Source organism: Ranitomeya variabilis, chromosome 2 (assembly GCF_051348905.1).
Source record: "Ranitomeya variabilis isolate aRanVar5 chromosome 2, aRanVar5.hap1, whole genome shotgun sequence".
NCBI lineage: Eukaryota > Metazoa > Chordata > Amphibia > Anura > Dendrobatidae > Ranitomeya > Ranitomeya variabilis.
In genome coordinates this window covers 429014704-429029549 of record NC_135233.1, presented here as the reverse complement: position 1 = coordinate 429029549, position 14846 = coordinate 429014704, and the positions used below count along the sequence as shown (strand labels likewise).

Genomic DNA, 14846 nt, shown 5'->3' with positions numbered 1-14846 from the left:
ATATAAGACTATAATTTATGGGACAACCCCTTTAACAGGGCGCACACTGAGACATATTGGTGACCATGGTGCCTAAAAAAAAATTGTCCTGCTCATTGGATTTTGAGTATTATAGGTATCATCATGTCTTCAGTCACCCAGAATCGTAGCTAGACGTTCCCACACTATTGGGCCTATCACCCTATGGGTCCTGGTAGGTGGTCCCTGTACAGAATGTGAAAAAAAAAAAAGATGTAGAACACAGAAGGACACTAAGCTACTTTTTGAGAATGTGATGGAGTGAAATAATGCCTGGCATTTTGGGGTACTTGTAGGTTATGGATATGGTGATGCCACGAGTTGGATGATGTCATGAGTCTTTATGGAGGACGTTATGCTTTCTATAGGAGGATTTCTGCTGATTTCTTATGTTCATTCCCATCAAAAATATTACATGTCTACCTCACTTTCGTGTCGGAGGACTTATACTCTTGTTCCCGTACCAAGGTCCTCAATTTTTCCTTGTGTGGCCAAATGTTCTGTAGGTAGGAGCCCGAGCCGTCTATTTCAGCCTTGCCACGTTTCAGCTATCTTTACCCTACGACTTACTTTTAGTAAGGATAATCATGGTAAAAATATTTGCAGGCAGCTGTTGGTCTGCGCTATATGGTCATCAAGTAACCTTATATTTTTCATTATATACTTTGCAAATGTTCAGTCTGGTATTGGGGACTGGAGTGTTATAAAACCGCTGCCAGTGCAAAAATACTTTCTAAATCCCTCTCAATCCAGGATTGGTTTGGTTTATGGGCTGGAATATTGTATATCACTGATCGCTAGAACAGGATATTTACTGATGTGCTACTTTAATTGCCAAATTCTTACTTACATTCCGGATTAACTCTTCCCTTCTGTAACATCGAACTCCAGTTTCTGACGCTGCTGCTTAAAGAATCAAGTGATTTTCACTTTTTAGACCCCTGTGCATTTGCTATTTACTAATGTGTTTCTAATATGCACGGGTAAGGCTAGGTTCACACTTTATAATTATTCTTATTGTTTGGGGGTTTGCTGCTACTTTTTTCTTCTTAATAGTAAATAATTTTATTTTTTTGTCTTGGGGAGAATTTAATACTTTGGAGGTGGAGGATACGGTTATCTGTGGGATACTGAGTTTTAGTAAAATAATTACTGTTAGAATTACGTTCTAATCCCAAATTTGGAGAGTGTTTGACCCGACAATCTTCAAAATTCTTTCTTCTTCTGGTCATGTGCCGACCGCGCTCCTTGTTCTTCTCTACCTGTTGTCTCAATGGTCGTGACATCATGACCATAAGATGTGCAGATCCTAAGGACAAGGAGATGCTCTGATTCATCTGCACATGTGCTGGATGAGAATCTGGTGCATGTTCAGACCGATAAGGTTTTGGGTTTGGGGTTTTTCTTTTGCTGCTCATTTTTAATTTTTTGGTTTGTAGCTACCTTCTTTTTCTTAGTATTGTTTTTGAAATTGTAATACATTTTGTGAATAGTAATTAAAGGGTTTTTAAGGAGAGAAATATAATACTTTGTAACCTGAGAGACGCTGAGTCTTAGTAAAATACCTACTGCTAGAAATCCAGTCCAGTCCCAATATCGGAGATCACGTCATGTGACCGTCTTTCGCCATTTTTCTTCTTCTTCTGCTCTTCATGGTCTTTTCTACCTGTTCTCTTAATGGTCAGGACACCAGAAAGTGATATCCCGACCACTGAAAGGCAGATCCTACGGTGAGGAAACTCCGATTCATCTGCGAATGCACTGGATGAGAATATGGCGCATGCGCAGACTGACAAGGATTTTTTTTTTAGTTTCTGGTGCCCACACAGATGAAGCAGGTGTGGCTGAAAGTAAGCCAGAGGTATGAATCCTGGGTTAGGACCGAGTCAGGAGGTATGAATCCTGGGTTAGGACCGCGTCAGAGGTATGAATCCTGGGTTAGGACCGAGTCAGAGGTATGAAACCTGGGTTAGAACCGAGTCAGAGCTATGAATGCTGGGTTAGGACTGAGTCAGAGGTATGAATGCTGGGTTAGGACAGAGTCAGAGGTATGAATGCTGGGTTAGGACAGAGTCAGAGGTATGAATGCTGAGTTAGGACCGAGTTAGAGGTATAAATGCTGGGTTAGGACTGAGTCAGAGGTATGAATGCTGGGTTAGGACAGAGTCAGACGTAAGATTGTTGGGTTAGGACCGAATCAGAGGTATAAATGCTGGGTTAGGACGGCTAAGCAGAGCAAAAAGGCCGAAAGCAGGAAGTGTAGAAGGTAAAATAACTGGCGGTGGTTATAAAAAGGACAGGAAGAAACAATAAATAAAACTATTGGTATTGGTGAGTTTATTTTTTCTAGATGGCAGTCAGTTTTTAGAGAAAATGATTTTTGGGTGGGAATAAAAACCAATATAATAATGGATTAGATTTCGAGGAGATTGAGCTGAATTTGCAGAATCAGAAGATGCAACATTCTGCAATCCTTGGATCACGAAAAATAAAAAGAAAAGTTTTAAATGACTGATTTTTATTCTAGATTTTTTCTTTTAGTGTGAACCCAGATTAGGCGGCAATGTACTAATATTTCTCTCTATACGCAGTGGGTCGGTATAAAATACAATTGTCACTCTGCAGCGGCCATTGGAACCAATCTTTGCAGGTTTCTTAGCATTAATCCTTCAAGAGAAAGCAGTTTACAATACTCTGTCATTTGTCTGTAGTTTTATACAGGTGTTTTTCCATATCGTGATGTATGTGCTGTGCACAACACAATGTGTAATAAAGAATATATGTTTCCACGGCACTTGTGTCTTCATTCCAAGATAAAAGAATTCCTGACGAGGACAGAAATGGCAACCTTGGCCCCCTTTCCATAAAGCTTTTGGGCTTTTGCAGTTTTTAGGTAGATGCAATCAGGTCCGCCTTGTAAACAGTGTTTAAACTACATGTGTATATGCAAACTAGATGGCATCCTGTTCTTTGTTTCCGTGGGAAGTGTTAATGGTCACGTTGTAGAGTGTTTACCAGAAGAAATAGCTGCAATGAAGGGACCTAGAATTCCTCAACCAAGTGCCAAAAAAATAGATGTTGTGGGTTTTTAGAATTCAAAAATGACTACAAAATACAGAGATGTGTCAAAATCAAACCCCTCAAAACATGGTGTCTCATATCAAAAACTTGCTAACTTTGACTCATTATTATTTTCTGTCCTTTGTTTCTTCTAAATTTCTTTGGTTTCGTAGTGTTGAGTATTTCTTCATTCCGCTGGAGGAGCCCAATAGCAGCTCCTTCTACTTACATGTATCCTAGGCTCCTAACTTCCTATACATATACCTAAAGGGGTACCCGCCACACCGCCAGGTTTCAAAGGTGTACTCACATGGCGCAAAACTCAATACGTGATTTTTTTTTTACATTCTGTGAAGGTGTTGGGGGTAATATAAAAACACTTTTTTTTACTTTATTAAGCACATTTTTTTTTAAACATTTTTTTCAACTATTCTACCGAGCAGAGTTGAACCGTCATCGCTTGTACAACACAGTGCAGTAATATCATATTGCAGTGTATTGTAATATTTCCCATGGGGTCCGGCCACAGACCATAGGTGTATAAAATGGCAAACACAAGGACCTTCTGCAGACCCGCCGGTTGCTGGTGACCATGCCATTGGCACCAGAAAATCATGTTATGGGGAGCTGTTGGGGGATTTTCATCTTCTTATAAGCCGCTGTCAATCATGATGGTAGCATTTAAGACCATGTTCGCACACTAAGTATTTGGTCAGTATTTAAGATCAGTATTTGAAATCCAAAACACGTCACCACTTCTGTATTTTTCACCCACTCCTGGTTCTGGCTTACAAATACTGATGTAAAATACTGACCAAATACTGCTAGTGTGAAAGCGGTCTAAGGGTACTGTCTCACAGTGGCACTTTTGTCGCTACAACGGTACGATCCGTGACGTTCCAGCAATATCCATACGATATCGCTGTGTCTGACACGCAGCAGCGATCAGGGACCCTGCTGAGAATCGTACATCATAGCAGATCGTTTGGAACTTTCTTTCGTCGCTGGATCTCCCGCTGTCATCGTTGGATCGGTGTGTGTGACACCGATCCAACGATGCATTCGCTTGTAACCAGGGTAAACATCGGGTTACTAAGCGCAGGGCCGCGCTTAGTAACCCGATGTTTACCCTGGTTACCATCGTAAAAGTAAAAAAAACAAACAGTACATACTCACATTCCGGTGTCCGTCAGGTCCCTCGCAGTCTGCTTCCCGCTCTGACTGACTGCCGGCCGTAAAGTAAGAGCAGATCACAGCGGTGACGTCACCGCTGTGCTCTGCTTTCACTTTACGTCCGGGAGTCAGTCAGTGCGGGAAGCAGACGGCAAGGGACCTGACGGACACCGGAATGTGAGTATGTACTGTTTTTTTTTTTTTACATTTACGACGGTAACCAGGGTAAACATCGGGTTACTAAGCGCGGCCCTGCGCTTAGTAACCTGATGTTTACCCTGGTTACAAGCGAACGCATCGTTGGATCGGTGTCACACACACCGATCCAACGATGACAGCGGGAGATCCAGCGACGAAAGAAAGTTCCAAACGATCTGCTACGACGTACGATTCTCAGCGGGGTCCCTGATCGCTGCTGCGTGTCAGACACAGCGATATCGTATGGATATCGCTGGAACGTCACGGATCGTGCCGTCGTAGCGACCAAAGTGCCACTGTGAGATGGTACCCTTAGTTAGGCTTTGGTGCCGGCTGTATAACACAGCCTGCGCCAGCTCTATACATGCAATGCTCACATACGCCATACATACATACAGTATAGGTACAAAATTGTTGTTAGAAATTTAGGGATGGTTAATAGTGATGAGCGAATGTTCTTGATAAGGTGTTATCTGTGCATGCTCAGGTGCTATTCCATGCATGTATTGCGGCTGTTGAACTGCAAGACATGCAGCCGCGGAGACCCGAACATATTTTTTGCGCACGCTGAAGACACTCAGTTAGCACCTGAGCATGATAACATCTTATCCAAGCACGTTCGCTCATTACTAAAGGTTAAGTCTCATCTAAGCCGATATTATCCGGAAACACTCATTTAGGAATTGTAAATTGGATGGAGGATCCGTTCTGCCTTCACCAGCTCACTACACAATTGCAGGGTGCTGATGGGCTGGCAAAAGCGTCCAAATATATTAAATAAAAAAAAAATCTAAGCTTTAAAATATTAAATCACCCCCGTCTTAAAAAAATAAAACAACAACACAGAAATGTATAATTAAAAAATAAAAGCATATTTGATATGGTTACATATGTTATTTAACACAAAAACATTTTTTTTCTGATTTTTTTTTTTTAAATCGCTAAAATATGCAAACATTCCCAAACCTCTACAGTTATAATAATAATAATAATAATCGTACCGTCCTGAAGAATTACGCTGTCAGGTCATTTCACCGCACAATGAACGCCATGAAAGCAAAGCCTGAAAGGCGGCCATTTCACCACACCTGGAGTTTTCCCCACAGCGTTTCATCACATTATAGGGTCAAATTAGGCTGCGAACGTATGGAGCTGTCTGGTACCACCAGGTCTGAGGCTTCCAGGACCCTTACAGCTCATGGAAGCCCCTCACTTGTACTTCAGAGGTGCTGTGATCAGCAGGTCGCCTATAAAGGTACATATGTTAATGGCTGTAAACATTGTAAACATGAAATCACTTTCCTTAATCTGAGGACCCCATGTGAAATGGTTATGGAAGATGATGGCGATGAATAGGCCGCTACTACGTTCTTGCTCCTGTGTTACCCCTACAAAAGGCCCAGTATGGACAGGGGGTGAACTCCTGGTGGTCATGTACCAAAGGTTGTTAGCCAAGGCTACACAGTAGTGTAGTCAAACAATACTGCCATAGATGGAGAACCATATAATACTGTCAGAGAACCATATAATATTGTCACAGAGAGCCATAAAATACTCAAACAATACTGCCATAGAGAAACAGAGTACTCAAATAATACCGCCATAAATGGAGAACCATATAATACTCCCATAGAGAACCACATAATACTGCCATAGAGAACCATATAATACTCCCATAGAGAACCATATAATACTGCCATAGAGAACCATATAATACTCCCATATAGAACCATATAATACTCCCATAGAGAGCCATATAATACTCCCATAGAGAACCATATAATACTGCCATAGAGAACCATATAATACTCCCATAGAGAACCATATAATACTGCCATAGAGAACCATATAATACTCCAATAGAGAACCATATAATACTCCCATAGAGAACCATATAATACTCCCATATAGAACCATATAATACTCCCATAGAGAACCATATAATACTGCCATAGAGAACCATATAATACTCCCATATAGAACCATATAATACTCCCATAGAGAACCATATAATACTTCCATAGAGAACCATATAATACTCCCATAGAGAACCATATAATACTCCCATAGAGAACCATATAATACTGCCATAGAGAACCATATAATACTCCCATAGAGAACCATATAATACTGCCATAGAGAACCATATAATACTCCAATAGAGAACCATATAATACTGCCATAGATAACCATATAATACTCCCATAGAGAACCATATAATACTGCCATAGAGAACCATATAATACTCCCATAGAGAACCATATAATACTGCCATAGAGAACCATATAATAGTCCCATATAGAACCATATAATACTCCCATAGAGAACCATATACTACTGCCATAGAGAACCATATAATACTCCCATAGAGAACCATATAATACTGCCATAGAGAACCATATAATACTCCCATAGAGAACCATATAATACTGCCATAGAGAACCATATAATACTCCAATAGAGAACCATATAATACTCCCATAGAGAACCATATAATACTGCCATAGAGAACCATATAATACTCCCATAGAGAACCATATAATACTGCCATAGAGGATCACGTCATACCTAACTGACCGGACATTCAGCGTCTCCCACTCACACACCACCTCCTCACCTTGCCCCCTATCTGTTGGAGTCCCGCAAGGTTCAGTTCTAGGGCCCCTGCTCTTCTCCATTTACACTTTTGGCCTGGGACAGCTCATAGAATCTCATGGCTTTCAGTATCATCTCTATGCTGACGACACACAGATCTACATCTCTGGACCAGATATCACCACCCTACTAACCAGAATCCCTCAATGTCTATCTGCTATTTCATTCTTCTTCTCCGCTACATTTCTAAAACTTAACATGGACAAAACAGAATTCATCGTCTTTCCCCCATCTCACACGACCTCCCCAACGAACCTATCCATTACAGTAAACGGCTGCCCACTCTCCCCAGTCCCACAAGCCCGCTGTCTTGGGGTAATCCTTGACACTGATCTCTCCTTCAAACCACATATCCAAACCCTTTCCACTTCCTGCCGCCTCCAACTCAAAAATATTTCACGGATCCGTACATTCCTAAACCAAGTATCTGCAAAAACCCTAGTCCATGCCCTCATCATCTCCCGCCTCGACTACTGTAACCTCCTGCTCTGTGGCCTCCCCTCGAACACTCTCGCACCCCTCCAATCTATTCTAAACTCTGCTGCCCGACTAATCCACCTGTCCCCCCGCTATTCCCCGGCCTCTCCCCTCTGTCAATGCCTGCACTGGCTCCCTATTACCCAGAGACTCCAGTACAAAACCCTAACCATGACATACAAAGCCATCCACAACCTGTCTCCTCCATACATCTGTGACCTCGTCTCCCGGTACTTTCCTGCACGCAACCTCCGATCCTCACAAGATCTCCTTCTCTACTCACCTGTTATCTCCTCTTCCCACAATCGCATACAAGATTTCTCTCGTGCATCCCCCCTACTCTGGTATGTTGTGGTAGAGCGTTCCAGACTCTCGCCTACCATCGAAACCTTCAAAAAGAACCTGAAGACCCACCTCTTCCAACAAACCTACAACCTGCAGTAACCACCGATTGACAAAACCGCTGCACGACCAGCTATATCCTCACCTACTGTATCCTCACCCATCCCTTGTAGATTGTGAGCCTTCGCGGGCAGGGTCCTCTCTCCTCCCATACCAGTTGTGACTTGTATTGTTCAAGATTATTGTACTTGTTTTTATTATGTATACCCCTCCTCACATGTAAAGCGCCATGGAGTAAATGGCGCTATAATAATAAATAATAATAATAATAGAGAACCATATAATACTCCCATAGAGAACCATATAATACTCCCATAGAGAACCATATAATACTCCCATAGAGAACCATATAATACTGCCATAGAGAACCATATAATACTCCCATAGAGAACCATATAATACTGCCATAGAGAACCATATAATACTCCCATAAAGAACCATATAATACTCCCATAGAGAACCATATAATACTCCCATAGAGAACCATATAATACTGCCATAGAGAACCATATAATACTCCCATAGAGAACCATATAATACTGTCATAGCGAACCATACAATACTGTCACAGCGAGTCATATAATTCTCAACAATGCTGCCATAGAGAACATATAATACTCAAACAATACTGCCATAAATGGAGAACCATATAATACTTCCATAGAGAACCACATAATACTCCCATAGAGAACCATATAATACTCCCATAGAGAACCATATAATACTCCCATATAGAACCATATAATACTCCCATAGAGAACCATATAATACTCCCATAGAGAACCATATAATACTCCCATAGAGAACCACATAATACTCCCATAGAGAACCATATAATACTCCCATAGAGAACCATATAATACTCCCATATAGAACCATATAATACTCCCATAGAGAACCATATAGTCAAACAATACTGTCATAGCGAACCATATAATACTGTCACAGCGAGTCATATAATTCTCAACAATGCTGCCATAGAGAACATATAATACTCAAACAATACCGCCATAAGAGAACCAGTGTACTCAAACAATACCGCCATAGATGTAGAACCATATAATACTGCCATAGAGAACCATATACTCAAACAAGACTGTCATAGAGAACCAAATAACACTCAAACAATACTGCCATAGAAAACCAGAGTATCCAAACACTACCATAGAGTACCATATACTCAAACAAAACTGTCATAGAGAATCATATAATACTGCCATAGAGCACCATATACTCAAATAATAATTCCATAGAGAACAAGAGTACTCAAAAAATACTGCAATAAATAAAAAAAAACATGTAATACTCAAATTATACTTTTATACCACCATCATGCAAAATCGAAATGCGAAAATAACATATAAAACACATATACATAATACAGCGTCCCATAAAAAGTGATATGCACTTCCCATTTACATCAATAGCATAGTGTCTGCTATCGTCATCTGCCTTCAGAAATCTTATCAATAGCCAATAATCAGCTAAGTCATATTGCAAGACTCATTAAAGGGTTGATTGTAACTTGTAGGATCACTACTTCCAATAGGTGGCGCTATAGAGTTCAAGTCCTCTTTTTCTCTGAAGAGGCAATTTGCATATTAAATTTCCCAGAGGAGCATTGCACGGCGAATAAGCCTCCTCACCTTGACAAGCCAGAGCTGGTCACTCTCCACAAGGAGAAACGTTACCCCATAGACCTCAGTCCAGAGCCTCTCACCTAGCCAAATCAAGAGGCAATTTGCATATTAAACAGCCATGTTTAGTGATACAATACCGACAGATGACACAGATGATTTGAAAAAAATAATACTGCCAAAATACCATCATGCAGAGTCCAAAATAGTGCAGTAGAGAGGCACATCACATAATACCGCATAAAAGAGAGCAAAAATAACAAGAGCTCAATAACATACATGCATTGAAATAATGCCAACATACAGTGCGCAAAAAGAAAAACATGCTGAAGTTATATTATCATAACACCAACACGCAAAATCCAAAATGGAGCCATATAGCGCCATGCCATATAACACCTCAATAAAAGTATCCAAAAACAACATAAAGAAGTGTAATTATTACCGCAGTCGGAATTTCCTTAGGAGATATATGCTTTTTATAGTGGTAAAGGCTCTGTGTGTTATGTTTTTTTTTTTCATAGAAAAGTCATTTTTGCTTTTGATGAGACTCTACAGAAAGGTCACAAATGCAGAACTGATCACATAATCGCTGGAAACTCTATCAATCCAAGAATGAGGGCGAGGGCTCAGCTATTTATCCCATTTATGAGGACATAAACATTGGCAATGTGCCCCTTCTGCTGTGTTCATCTCACCTAGGAGGACCAAGGAAAAGTAGTTATGGACTAAGGCCATGTTCACACAGTGCGTTTTTTACCGCGGAACCGCGGCGGTTTTGCCGCTGCGGTTCCGCAGCTGTTTTCCATGCAGGGTACAGTACACTGTACCCTATGGAAAACAGGACACACTGTGCACATGGTCCGGAAATTTAAAAAAAAAAGCCGTGCTGAATAGCTCCCGGAAAAAAGAAGGAGCATGTCAATTCTTCTTCCTGAACCGCAGCGGTTCTGCACCCATAGACCTCCATTGTGAGGTCAAAATCGCAGTAAAACACGCAGATCAAAAATATATCTGCGTGTTTTACTGCGGTTTGATGTGCAGAACCGCTGCTGCAGGAAGTGCGGGGAAGCCGGCGGAAGTGCGGGGCCGGAAGTGCGTGGGCGGAGAGACATGGAGGCATAGCGTCGCATGGGGATCGTGTCGGCCGTTTGATTGATTTGGTGTGTGTGTGTGTGTGTGTGTGTGTGTGTGTGTGTGTGTGTGTGTGTGTGCGTGTCCCCATGCGACGATAGTGCCTCCATTGTGCTAAGTCGCCGTATGGGACTACGACTCCCATCCGGTATTAGGATGGGAGAGTTGTCCCTGTGTCCGGCGACTTAGCACAATAGTAAAGTTTACACCAAACACCTACACACAATACACATACATGACACACAGTACAGTACATACAACACATAACATAGAGTATATACTCACCAACAGCACACTTGTAGGCGAAGCCCTCGATCCTCCAGGAAAAAATCCCAAAATAATAAACCAAATCCATACTCCCTGTCCGCAGAATCCATAAACCGAGTGTCCCACGCCGATCGGCTGCTCTCCGGCGATACACTGCCAGGAGCGAAGCTCCTAGCAGTGTATCGCGTACTGTTCCGGAGTTCAATGACTCCGGCGTCTCGGTTAACAGCAGTACAGCTGCGTTGAACTTTCCCACGCAGCACTGCCGTTAAGCGAGAGTGCCGGGGTCAATGACCGCCGGTAAACTCGCTCGCGCATGCGCAGTGACACACCGACAGGAACTATGGCTCCTGTCAGTGTGTTGCTGCAGCCGTGGAGAGCAGACATATCTCTGGATGTGTCTGTTCTCCATGAAAAATCTTCGTGGGATACGTGGATACTTAAATACGTGACACGTGTCACTTAAATACGTGATACGTGTCACTTAAATACGTGGCACGTGGCACTTAAATACGTGGCACGTGGCACTTAAATACGTGGCACGTGGCACTTAAATACGTGGCACGTGGCACTTAAATACGTGATACGTGTCACTTAAATACGTGGCACGTGGCACTTAAATACGTGGCACGTGGCACTTAAATACGTGGCACGTGGCACTTAAATACGTGATACGTGGCACTGAAATACGTGGCACGTGGCACTTAAATACGTGATACGTGGCACTGAAATACGTGGCACGTGGCACTTAAATACGTGGCACGTGGCACTTAAATACGTGGCACTTAAATACGTGGCACTGAAATACGTGGCACGTGGCACTGAAATACGTGGCACTGAAATACGTGGCACGTGGCACTTAAATACGTGGCACGTGGCACTTAAATACGTGGCACTTAAATACGTGGCACGTGGCACTGAAATACGTGGCACGTGGCACTGAAATACGTGGCACTGAAATACGTGGCACGTGGCACTTAAATACGTGGCACGTGGCACTTAAATACGTGGCACGTGGCACTGAAATACGTGGCACTGAAATACGTGGCACGTGGCACTTAAATACGTGGCACGTGGCACTGAAATACGTGGCACGTGGCACTTAAATACGTGGCACTGAAATACGTGGCACGTGGCACTGAAATACGTGGCACTTAGGCTATGTTCACATTTGCGTTGTGCGCCGCAGCGTCGGCGCCGCAACACACAACGCAAAGTAAAACGCAGCAAAACGCATGCACAACGCTGCGTTTTGCGCCGCATGCGTCCTTTTTTTGATTGATTTTGGACGCAGCAAAAATGCAACTTGCTGCGTCCGGATGCGTGCGCTGCAGTGACGCATGCGGCGCAAAACGCGGAGCGCTGTCATTCAAAACACGTCCACTCATTTTGGTGTTTAGTCCCAAAATGGAGGATGGAAGAAGAAAAGGGTTGGACAAGGAAATGACATCATTTTTTTTTTTTTTTCCCCCCCACTGCAGTAAACTTTATTTCTGTCAAACACAGACAATCTGCAGACAAAACTGCATCAAAAAACGCACTAAAAAACGCACCAAAAAACGCACCAAAAACGCAACAAAAACGCACCAAAAAACGCACCTGCGTTTTCTGCAGAGACCTGCAGTTTCAGTCAGGAAAAAAAAAGGATGGAAATCCTGAACGTGTGAACATAGCCTAAAGGTGCCCAAACACGACTGCTGACCTCACGACCAATACTCATGTATGCTCAGTTCAGCCGAGCGTGCATGTACACATCTAACAAGGGCTTTTCTCCCCTGTAAATATAAGGATTGGGTGCTGAAACTCAACAAGCCCGATCCTTCTTCTTACTGAAATCACCTATCAGGGAGACTTGGAAGCCCCCATACATGCCAGGTGGAGATCTCAATGGTCAGACCCCTAACGATCAATATCTTGCTGATAACCCATAGAGGAATTGTGAAAATAACCCACTTTAAAATTTCCCATTGATGCCATAGAGGCCTGAAAGACCCTCAACAGAAAATCATAGGCCAGAAAGGATGAAGGTTGTGGTTCCCCTGAGACGTAAGTGTCACCAGAGGTCTCTGGGGTCTGCTCATCTCTTGTGCTCATAGCATTGGGTGCATTGGAGGGAGGGGGGTGTTGGTTATTGACCAGATGATCCTTCAGGTGACAGCTCCATAATGGCTGTGGCCGCCTTTAGCAGTGTGGGAAAACAATCCATAGTGAGATACAGAGCAGCTTTTCCTAATGGGGCTCTAGATGTTTGACGGCAGGGGGGACGGCCTGTTTGCTCACTACTTACTGTAAGTCTGCTATGACTATACTAAAGAGCCAAAAACAAATCACATGGGAAGACCCCTCACTGTGACTACTATTTGCTCCTATTTGTTTGAGCCATTGTCAGTAATTCAATTACGGGGAATACACTAATTTTACAAATGAATAGCCCGAACTTCCTGAGAACCAAATACAACAACGCAGGGACTAGGGCCAAGGACACAGCCTCAGATTGCTGACTTTAATCTCCATTTTTAATATGACAATAATAGACAAGATACCGAGGAGATCAGCCGGCCATACACACACGTGGTCAAAATTGTTGGTAGTTTAATGACAGAAAAACCCACAATGGTCACAGAAATAACTTGAATCTGACAAATAAAAGATCTTTGAAAATGAACAATTGAACGTCAAACATTGCTTTTCAACCATGCTTCTATATATTTTTATTAAAAATAAAACTCATGAAATTGGCCTGGACAGAAATGATGGTACCCCTGAAAACAATGTGACAAAAGGGACATGTTAAATCGCGGTGTGTCCACTAACTAGCATCACAGGGGTCTACAATCCTGGGATCAGTGAGTGGCCGGTATATAGGGCTACAGATACGGTGCTGTGTGGTGACATGATGAGTATCACACTCAACATGGACCAGAGGAAGTGAAGGAAAGAGTTGTCTCAGGAGGTTAGAAAGAAAATCATAGACAAACATGTCAGAGGTAAAAGTTATAAGACCTCTCCAAGCAGCTTGATGTTCCTGTGACTACAGTTGTACATATTATTCAGAAATGTAAAATCCATGGGACTCTAGCCAACCTCCCTGGACGTGGCCGCAGGAGGGGAATTGATGACAAATCAAAGAGACGGATAATACAAATGGTAACAAAAGAGCCCAGAAAAACTTCTAAACAGATTAAGGCTATGTGCACACATTGCAGATTATTTGCGGCTTTTTAGCGTTTTTGCGCTATAAAAACGCTATAAAACCGCAAATAATCTGCATACATTAAGCATCCCATCATTTTTAATGAAATCCGCAATTTCTGTGCACATGATGTGCGTTTTTCCGCATGAAAAACGCATTGCGGAAAAATAATGAACATGCTCATTAATTTTGCGTTTTTTTCGCGGTTTTCCCACTGTCTAATGCATTGGGAAATGTCCGGGAAAAACCGCGTCAAAAACGCGCTAAAAAACGCATGCGGTTTTCATGCGGAAATTCGGCAGAAATGTCCGGATTTTCACAGGAATTTTCTGCATGAATTCCTGAACGTGTGTAGGGGGCCTCAAGGTGAACTTCAAGCTGAAGGACCATCAGTGTCAGATCGCACCATCCGTCGTTGTATGAGCCAAAGTGGACTTCATGGGAGACGACCAAGGAGGACACCATTTTCGAAAAATAAAAAAGCCAGTCTGGAATTTGCCAAACTACATGTTGACAAGCCACAGAGCTTCTGGGAGAATATCCTATGGACAGATGAAACACAAATGGAACTTCTTGACAAGGCACATCAACTCTATGTTCACAAACAGAAGAAAGAAGCATATCAAGAAAAG

General features: G+C 42.4%; 1 long non-coding RNA gene across 6 annotated transcripts in view; it reads right to left on the bottom strand.

Annotated features, from left to right (window-relative positions):
* LOC143806426 (uncharacterized) overlaps positions 1–14846 on the bottom strand; it is a 269413-nt gene that overhangs the window by 163406 nt on the left and 91161 nt on the right. Inside the window, exon 5 of one of the 6 annotated variants that reach the window (XR_013221453.1) lies at positions 13612–14756. The exons of the other annotated variants lie outside the window; for them this stretch is intronic. This is a non-coding gene — a long non-coding RNA (uncharacterized LOC143806426). Of the gene's footprint in view, positions 1–13611; positions 14757–14846 lie in introns of those variants that run through there. 6 annotated transcript variants of the gene reach the window in all.